Here is an 8718-nt window from a genome sequence, read left to right as displayed (position 1 = left end):
GCCATTAATCAAATCCCACCTCTCCGTACAGAATAATAATAAGCATATGCCTTGTGGTTGTAGTAGAATATGCAACAATTGCTAAGCCCCCATGTGACTCTTAGCTCTATAAGGGCCATGATTGTGTCTTCTTTGTTTATTTGAGACAGGGTTTCACAGTGTAGACCTGACTGGGCTAGAACTCTCTGTGTCAACCTGGCTGGGCCTCAAACTAGAAGAGATGCGTGCCTCCAGGCCTGACCTATGTCTAGTACTTCTATGCCTGTGTTCCATAGCTTTCCATTGCCATGACAGAGTAAACAACTGAGAGCATTAACTTTCCAAGCAGGAGCAGTGTGTGGGACACATGGCCCCGCAGCAGTGTGTTTTGACTCATGGCCTCCATCTGAGGGGTCAGTCTGTATCCCTTGGCCCTGTGTGCTTTGGGGCTGTGGCAGAAGCTTCAATTGGAGGCCTGTTCACAGTACTGCCCCTCTGAGGTGGAGAGAGGAAGAGATGTATCCTGTATCCCTGAATGCCCTTAGAAAGCTTGTCACCAGTGACTAATTTCCTCCCTCTAGACTCTGTCTCTTCAAGCCAGTGAATGACATTGGTCTTTCGACACAAGGCCTTTTGGGGACTGTCAGCATGGAGACAAAATGCTATACTGTGATCCAGTCTGCAGCAGCGGCTGTCAGAGTAGGCTCTGGACAGTTACTCGCTGAATGAATTAGCACTCCGTCCAGGCAGTCTAGAGGCTGGGCTTACAGTGATACTTAGCCTGTATTTATTTGTGTATGAGCATGTGTAGAGGTCAGAGGGGCTCTTGAGAGAGTTGGTTCTCTCTTTTCATCTTGTGAGTTCAAACCCAGGTGGACAGGCTTGGCACCAAGTGCCTTTATCCCTTGAGCCATCTTGCCAGCTCCTGGAGTGATATTTATTAGGTATGAGCCCCCAGGGAATCATCTGAAGCAAAGACAGTTTTTGTGGGTTTTTTTTTAAAGATTTATTTATTATTATACGTAAGTACACTGTAGCTGTCTTCAGACACACCAGAAGAGGGACATTAGATCTTATTACGGATGGTTGTGAGCCACCATGTGGTTGCTAGGATTTGAACTCAGGACCTTCGGAAGAGCAGTTGGTGTTCTTAACCTCTGAGCCATCTCTCCAGTGCCCCACAAGGGCAGTTTTTAAGAGTCAGGGACCAGTGGGAGTTGGATCTGTCTAGCATGTGCGTCTTGGGGATCGAATTCCGGTTATCTTGCTTGGCTGCAGGCACTTTTGCCCACTGAGCCATCTTGCCAGCAGCCATCTGTTTCTCTTTATAGGTTACCATATGAAAAAAATCTGTCAAAGGCTTAGTAGTAGACTAGATTTTTTTTTTTGCACTTAGTTCAAGCTACAGCACAGGAAAAAAAAGGGGGAGAAAGGAGAGAGGTCCTTGAAGGCGTCTGTGTCAGGCCTTGTGTGTAGTGGTGTGCTGAAGCTCTGAGACGATAAGAGACTGTGTGTCAGTAACGGATGTGCTAAGGCTGCTCTATTGAATGTCCTGTCAAGGGGAATCCATGCTTGCTAAGAGACTGTCCTCTTTAGTGTGCGGAGTAACTAAAGCTTGCTGATGTGTAGTTTAAAAGTTGCAGGTTTTCGCCGGGCAGTGGTGGCGCACACCTTTAATTCCAGCACTTGGGAGGCAGAGGCAGGCGAATTTCTGAGTTCGAGGCCAGCCTGGTCTACAGACTGAGTTCCAGGACAGCCAGGGCTACACAGAGAAACCCTGTGTCTTAGTCAGGGTTTCTATTCCTGCACAAACATCATGACCAACAAGCAAGTTGGGGAGGAAAGGGTTTATTTAGCTTACACTTCCATATTGCTGTTCATCACCAGAGGAAGTCAGGACTGGAACTCAAGCAGGTCAGGAAGCAGGAGCTGACGCAGAGGCCATGGAGGGATGTTCCTTACTGGCTTGCTTCCCCTGGCTTGCTCAGCCTGCTCTCTTATAGAATCCAAGACTTCCAGCCCAGGATGGCACCACCCACAAGGGGCCCTACCCCCTTGATCACTAATTGAGAAAATGCCCCACAGCTGGGTCTCATGGAAACATTTCCCCAACTGAAGCTCCCTTCTCTGTGATAACTCCAGCCTGTGTCAAGTTGACACACAAAACTAGCCAGTACACCCTGTCTCAAACAAACAAACAAAAGTTGCAGGTTTCCAAAGGACAGTGACACACAGGTGTAGGAAAAGGATGTATCCAGCAGGCCTGAGGCTTCTCTTTCCTAGGAGGCCCCAGCAAATATGGTGCCTGGTAACTCTTGACTTGTCTAGGCAGAGCTGCAGGCGTCTCTATGGAGCAGCATTTAGTGACTGACATCTCACATATATGTTTGTGTGTTTGCGACAGGGTCTCATATGGCCAGGTTGGCTCCAGAGCCACTGTGTGGTTGAGGATAGTCTTGAACTCCCTGTCCTCCTGACCTCATCTCCGTGGTGCTGGGATTCTGAGTGTGAGCATTACACTGCTGTCTGTGTGTGAGCATTGCATGCTGTTTTTCCCACTCGTTGCTGTAAGCCTAACTCAAGTGACAAAGATTTCAAAGTCTGAGGAACAATCATGAGGCAGAGTGAACAAGAATGAAAGGGGTTTTTTGAGGGGGTGGTTCAGACAGGGTTTCTCTGAGTACCCTTGACTGTCCTGGAACTTACTCTGTAGGCCAGGCTGGCCTCGAACCCACAGGAGCTGTCCACCTTGTTTTTATTTATTTCTTCCCTAAGAACTGATGTTTTGTCTTAGGGTTTAATTGCTGCAAAGAGACACCGTGGCCATAGCAACTCTTATAACGACATTTAATTGGGGCTAGCTTACAATTTCAGAGGTCTCGTTCGGCATCCTCATGACGGGAAGCCTGGCAGTGTCCAGGCAAACATGGTGCTAGAAGTTCCGAGAATTCTATGTCTCTTGATCTGAAGGCATCCAGGAGGAGACTGTCTTCTACAGGCAGTCGGGGGGTTGGGGGGGGGGCATCTCTTGTTCACACTGGACAGACCCTGAGCATAGGAACCTCAAAGCCCCACCCCTACAGTGACACACTTCCTCTAACAATGCTGACAGTGCACCTCCTCAATAAGGTCACACACTCCTATGAGTGCCACTTATCATGGGCCAAGCGTTTCCAAACCATCACGTTTTAATCATGTGTATGTGTGTATGAGCATTTGAGTGCACGTGGAGGCTGTGAGAGAGCATCAGATCCCCTGGAGGAGCTATGACTACAGGGAGTTGGCATAGGTGTTGGGAACTGAACTCAGTCTTCTGCAAGAGCCGTGTCTCCAGCTTTTTCCTCACTCCCTCCCTTGTGGGAAGGCACTCATGCAGAGGTCAGAGGATGACAACTTTCAGGCTTCACATCTGCCCACACACACACACACACACACCACCTTATTGAGGCCGGATCTCTTACTTTCTGTTGCCAAGTACTACAGGCCTACCTGGCCCAGGAGCTGAACTTCTAAGTAATTCTCCTGCCTCTGCCTCTCCTCCCAACTCTCTGTTGGAATGCTAGGTTTATAGATGTTTGCCTCTGTACTGGGCTTTTTACATGGGTCCTGGAAATCAAACTCAGTGCTGCCTGCTTGGCTAGCTTTGCTTACTGAGCTGTCTTCCAGGCCCCTACCTGTTCCTGTAAAGAGCCTCACTGGGACCTAAGGCCTATTAACAGGCTGGCCAGTGAGCCCCAGGCATCCTTTAACCACCTTTCAGTGCAGAGACTCTATTCATGCACTACCATACCTGGCTTTTTATGTGGGTGCTGGGGATCGAACCCAGATCCTCATGTTTGTATGGCGAGCACATTACTGACTGAGCTGTCTCCTATCCAGCCCATGTTTTTGTCTTTTGTTTTTGAGACAGGTTCTCACTGTGTCGCTCAGCTTGCCCTTTATCGTGTACTCCTTCTGGCTTTGCCTCCCATATCATATCCTGTTCTTTGCTGCATTTTTAGAACATGTGCGAGTTGGCCTTGATTTGAGGCAGTGTCGATTCATTGCACAGCTTATGCAAGATGTGTGTGGAGTGTGTACTAATCTTTTCCTTAACAAGAAGCAGAAACAGGGCCGGCGAGAGGGCTCGTGGGTAACGGAGGTGGCTAAGGGAGCTTGCTGTCAAGCTTGATGGCCTGATGTCAGTCCCCAGAGCCACTTAGTGAAAGGCGAGAGCTAGAACCGGTTCCCAACAGCTGCCCTCTGACCTCCGCAGCACAGGAAAGCACACACTGTGGAAAAGAGGCCATGCCAAGCATTGAGAGGGAAGGAGGTTGCTCGTTCTTTGCTTTCAATGCCAATAGTTCTGTGTTAGCTGGGGCTCTCTAGAGTGACAGGCTTATCAGGCTTATGGAATGAATATGAATATCTATACATTTAGAGAGAAAGAGCGAAGGAGGGAGGGAAGAGGGTTGGTTACAGGCTGTGGTCAAGTTGACCACAATGTTGGCAGTTGCCTATGAATGGAAGGTCTAAGAATCCAATAGTTACGCAGTGCACGAAGGTGCTCATTATAGCCAGAATACCAAAGATGTCGGCTGTAAATGCATGAAGGAATGGACTTGCTAGGGAGAGCAAGCAGGCAAAGAGAGAGAGAGAGAGAGAGAGAGAGAGAGAGAGAGAGAGAGAGAGAGGGAGAGAGCGCTTCCTTCTTCCGTGTCCTTGTAATGACCACCAGCTGAAGGCATGGTGCGGATTGAGGGTGGCTCTTCCCACCTCAAAAGATCCAGATTAAAAGTGTGTCTTCCCACCTCAAATGATTTAAATTAAGAAAAAAATCCCGGCCAGGTGGTGGTGGTGGTGGCGGCGGCGGCGGTGATCGCCTTTAATCCAAACACTTGGGAGGCAGAGACAAACGGATTTCTGAGTTTGAGGCCAGCCTGGTCTACAGAGTGAGTTCCAGGACAGCCAGGGCTATACAGAAAAACACTGTCTCGAAAAAACAAAAAAACAAAAAAACAAAAAAAAAAAAAGAAAAGAAAAATCCCCTGGGACCTGGAGAGATGGCTCAGAGGTTAAGAGCATTGACTGCTTTTCCAGAGGTCCTGAGTTCAATTCCCAGCAATCATATGGTGGCTCACAACCATCTATAATGGGGTCTAATGCCTTCTTTTGGCATACACGTGTACATGCAGATAGCACACTCATATTAAATAAATAAACATTCTTTAAAAAAAAAAGAATGAAAGAAAAGAAAAAAAAAACCCTCACAGGTGTGTTCTAGCCACTCAGGTTTTAGTTAATTCCAGATGTAATCAAGTTTCTAACAACAGCTATCACAACTTCCTTTTGTGTTTAATTTTTTTAAATTTTTATAAAGATTGTTATTTTTATTTATTATGTATACAGTTTTCTGCCTGCGTGTACGACTGCAGGCCAGCAGACGGCACCAGGTCTCACTACAGATGGTTGGGAACCACCATGTGGGTGCTGGGAATTACACTCAGGACCTCTGGAAGAGCAGTCAGTGCTCTTAACCCCTGAGCCATCTCTCCAGCCCCCTGTTTTAAATTTTTTATTGCATTTATTTCTTTGTAAGTGTCTATTGGAGGAGGAGAGTTTAGTCCGTAGAGTGTTTGCTATTGCAAGCATGAAGACGTGAGTTCTATTTCTAGAATCAAGATTTTTAAAAAAGGCTGGGCATGGTAGTTCACACTTACAATTCCCACCGCTGGGAATGCATGGGTAGGGGATTCCTAGACCTTGCTGACCGACTGGCAAAGCATGCCACTGAGTCTCAGAGAACAAGGTAGAGAGCCAGTGAGAAAGAACACTCGAGGGTGTCCTCTGGCCTCTACACACGTGTGAATGCTTACTGACACAATCTGAGCATGTGCAAACACGAGCACATATACAAGTTCACTCAGTTACAAAATAAAACCCACCCGAGGTGCATGGTACCTGAAGAGGAACGGACACTCAGCGTTATCTTTTCCACCCCACCCCACAAGTAGGCTGGGTGCTGGTTCATGCTTGTAATTCCAGTGTTTTGGAGGCTGAGGCAGGAGGATTACAAGTTTGAGACCTGCCTGAGCTTACAGCGTGAGACCTTCTTTATTTCTTTGTTTGTTTACTTTCAAAGCGATTGTAGGAGGAGGAAAAGAGGAGAAGCTTGTTAGCTGGGATACAAAACGTGACTCAGAAAGTCACATGTATTTATTTTCTGTATGTGTGTGGGTATACACGTCAGAGCAAGCATGTGGAAGTCTGAGGACTGCTGTGGAAGTCTCTTGTTGTTTCCTACCTTGCAGGTCCCAGGAATCAAACTCAGGTCTATAGGCCTGGTGGCAAGCATCTCTATCTACCCTTAACCATTGTCTTCCCTTTGCCTCTGGGTTTTTTTGGGGGGAGGGGCAAAAACAGTAATGTTGAGAGATTCTTTCATTGCCTCGTTCAGACTGCCACCCGGGACCCTAACTGCTTTCTCAGTTGCACACACCCATGCTGGGGAGGGCATCTTGTCTGAACATGCTAAGTCTAGAGAACACTTTTGAATGACATCCTGTTGATGGGGGACAAGCCACCAGCCTTTGTGGAGCATCTGCTACCTCCAGCAGAAGCCTTGACATAACGTAGACTCAAGAAGTGGTGGCTCATCGTACTGAGGCAGGATGCCCCAGCTGGCACCGGGGGAGATGGGGAGGGATGAAAATAGACAAAGCGCCGGGCGTTGGTGGCGCACGCCTTTGATACCAGCACTTGGGAGGCAGAGGCAGGAGGATTTCTGAGTTCGAGGCCAGCCTGGTCTACAGAGTGAGTTCCAGGATAGCCAAGGCTACACAGAGAAACCCTGTCTCAAAAAACCAAAAAAAAAAAAAAAAAGAAAATAGACAAAGCTTGCTTGGCCCTCCTCTCCTGGAGGCTTGGAGTCTAGGGATAGACATGACATAATTATGAGTCACTTGAGGTGGTGTGTGTTATCAAGGAAAAGGAAATTGTCTGGAAGTACAGCGAAGAGGAGCAAGGGGAAAGGGCAGGCAGGACAGACACCAGAGGAAATGAATGTCAGGATATGGGGGCGTGGGGAGGGGGGACAGGAGCAGAACTGACTGGCCAGGCTCTGCTTCCTAGAATCCTGAGGGCATCCTGGGGTTTCTGGAGAACATCGGAGCTGGGTTGTTTGAGATGGGAAGGTGAAGAGAAAGGGTTGGAGCTGGGAGGGCCGTGCCTAAGAAAGGATGTTGTCATGGTTCCCTGGAAAAACCGATGGGGCCAAGCAATGGTCAGTGGAAATGAAATAGAGATCACCCGGGAAGGATGTGTGTGCTCCAAGGCCAAAATGTGAATCTGTTTTGTAGTTTGTTTGTTTTGTTTTCTTTTGTTTGAGGGAGGGTTTCTCCATGTAATATTCCTAGGTGTACTGGAAATCACTTTGTGCACCAGGCTGGCCTTGAACTCCCAGCACTGTGATCAAAGGCTTGCGCCACCTTGCCTGGCCAGTCTGAATTTATAAAATAGGCACATACTTCCCCAATGTCTGTATCCAGTGCAGATACCACCCAAAGGATGGCTCAGAGCAAGGGTTTAAGGTGCAAAAGGAGCTGGGTGGTGGTCGTGCACGCCTTTAAATCCCAGCATTTGGGAGGCAGAGACAGGCAGATTTCTGAGTTCGAGGCCAGCTTGGTCTACAGAGTGAGTTCCAGGACAGCCAGGGCTACACAGAGAAACCCTGTCTCAGAAAAAAAAAAAAAAAAAAAAAAAAAGGTGCAAAAGGGATAGCATGGTCCAGAAGGGCTTTTTCCTCAATCCATGGTGTCTCTGCACAGTCATACAAATAAAGCTGGTCTCCAGCAAGCTGCTCCTCTCCAGCAGAGACTGGCTTACCACAGCAGGAGCCTACTGCCGTGACCTGCACTGGAGAGAGGGGGTCTGGCAAGCTCCTGTTATAAAAACTGGAATTTGCTGTGTGTGATAGTTCAAGCCTGTAATTCCAGCACTTGGGAAGTGGAGGCAGGGGGACTGCCACAAGTTCAAGAACAGCCTGGGCTATATTCATCGAAGAGTAAAAAAATAACTTTAGAAGGTAAGGCAAGGAAGGCATGAGGGATGGCTCAGCACTTAAGAGCACTGGCTTCTCTGGTGGAGGACTGGGTCCCCAGCACCCACGTGGTGGGTCCCAGCACCGGAACTCCATTTCTAGGAGATCTGACACTCTGGCCTCCTCCAGTGCTAGGCATCCATGCAGTTCACATTCCTATATGCAAGCGAAATGCTCATGAGATAAAAATAAATGATAAAAAGAGAGCGGGCGCTCAGAGCAGGTGGGATGCATGAGTGTAAAGCACACTTTTGGGCAGGCAGGCCTCAGAGCCCAGATTCAAACTGCGCAGTCTCTTCCCCTCCCTCTTCCCCACTCAATGGGAGTCTGCCTCTCCCTGCATGCACTTACCTCGGCTCTGAAATGGTAGCTTTGACCTTTAGTCTTGTGTGCTCTTGCCTGCATGTGGTGACCAGAGGTCAACATCTGGAGTCCTCCTCAGTTGCTTTTCACCTTTTTTTTTTTTTTCTCAGAGACAGGGTTTCTCTGTGTAGCCCTGGCTGTCCTGGAACTCACTCTGTAGACCAGGCTGGCCTCGAACTCAGAAATCCGCCTGGTTCTGCCTCCCAAGTGCTGGGATTAAAGGCGTGTGCCACCACCACCACCACTCGGCCGCTCTCCACCTTTCTTCTTCTTTTTCTTCTTCTTTTTTTTTTTTTTTT

This window comes from Mastomys coucha, unplaced genomic scaffold (assembly GCF_008632895.1).
Source record: "Mastomys coucha isolate ucsf_1 unplaced genomic scaffold, UCSF_Mcou_1 pScaffold3, whole genome shotgun sequence".
Lineage (NCBI taxonomy): Eukaryota > Metazoa > Chordata > Mammalia > Rodentia > Muridae > Mastomys > Mastomys coucha.
Note: the sequence above shows the minus strand (reverse complement) of the source record.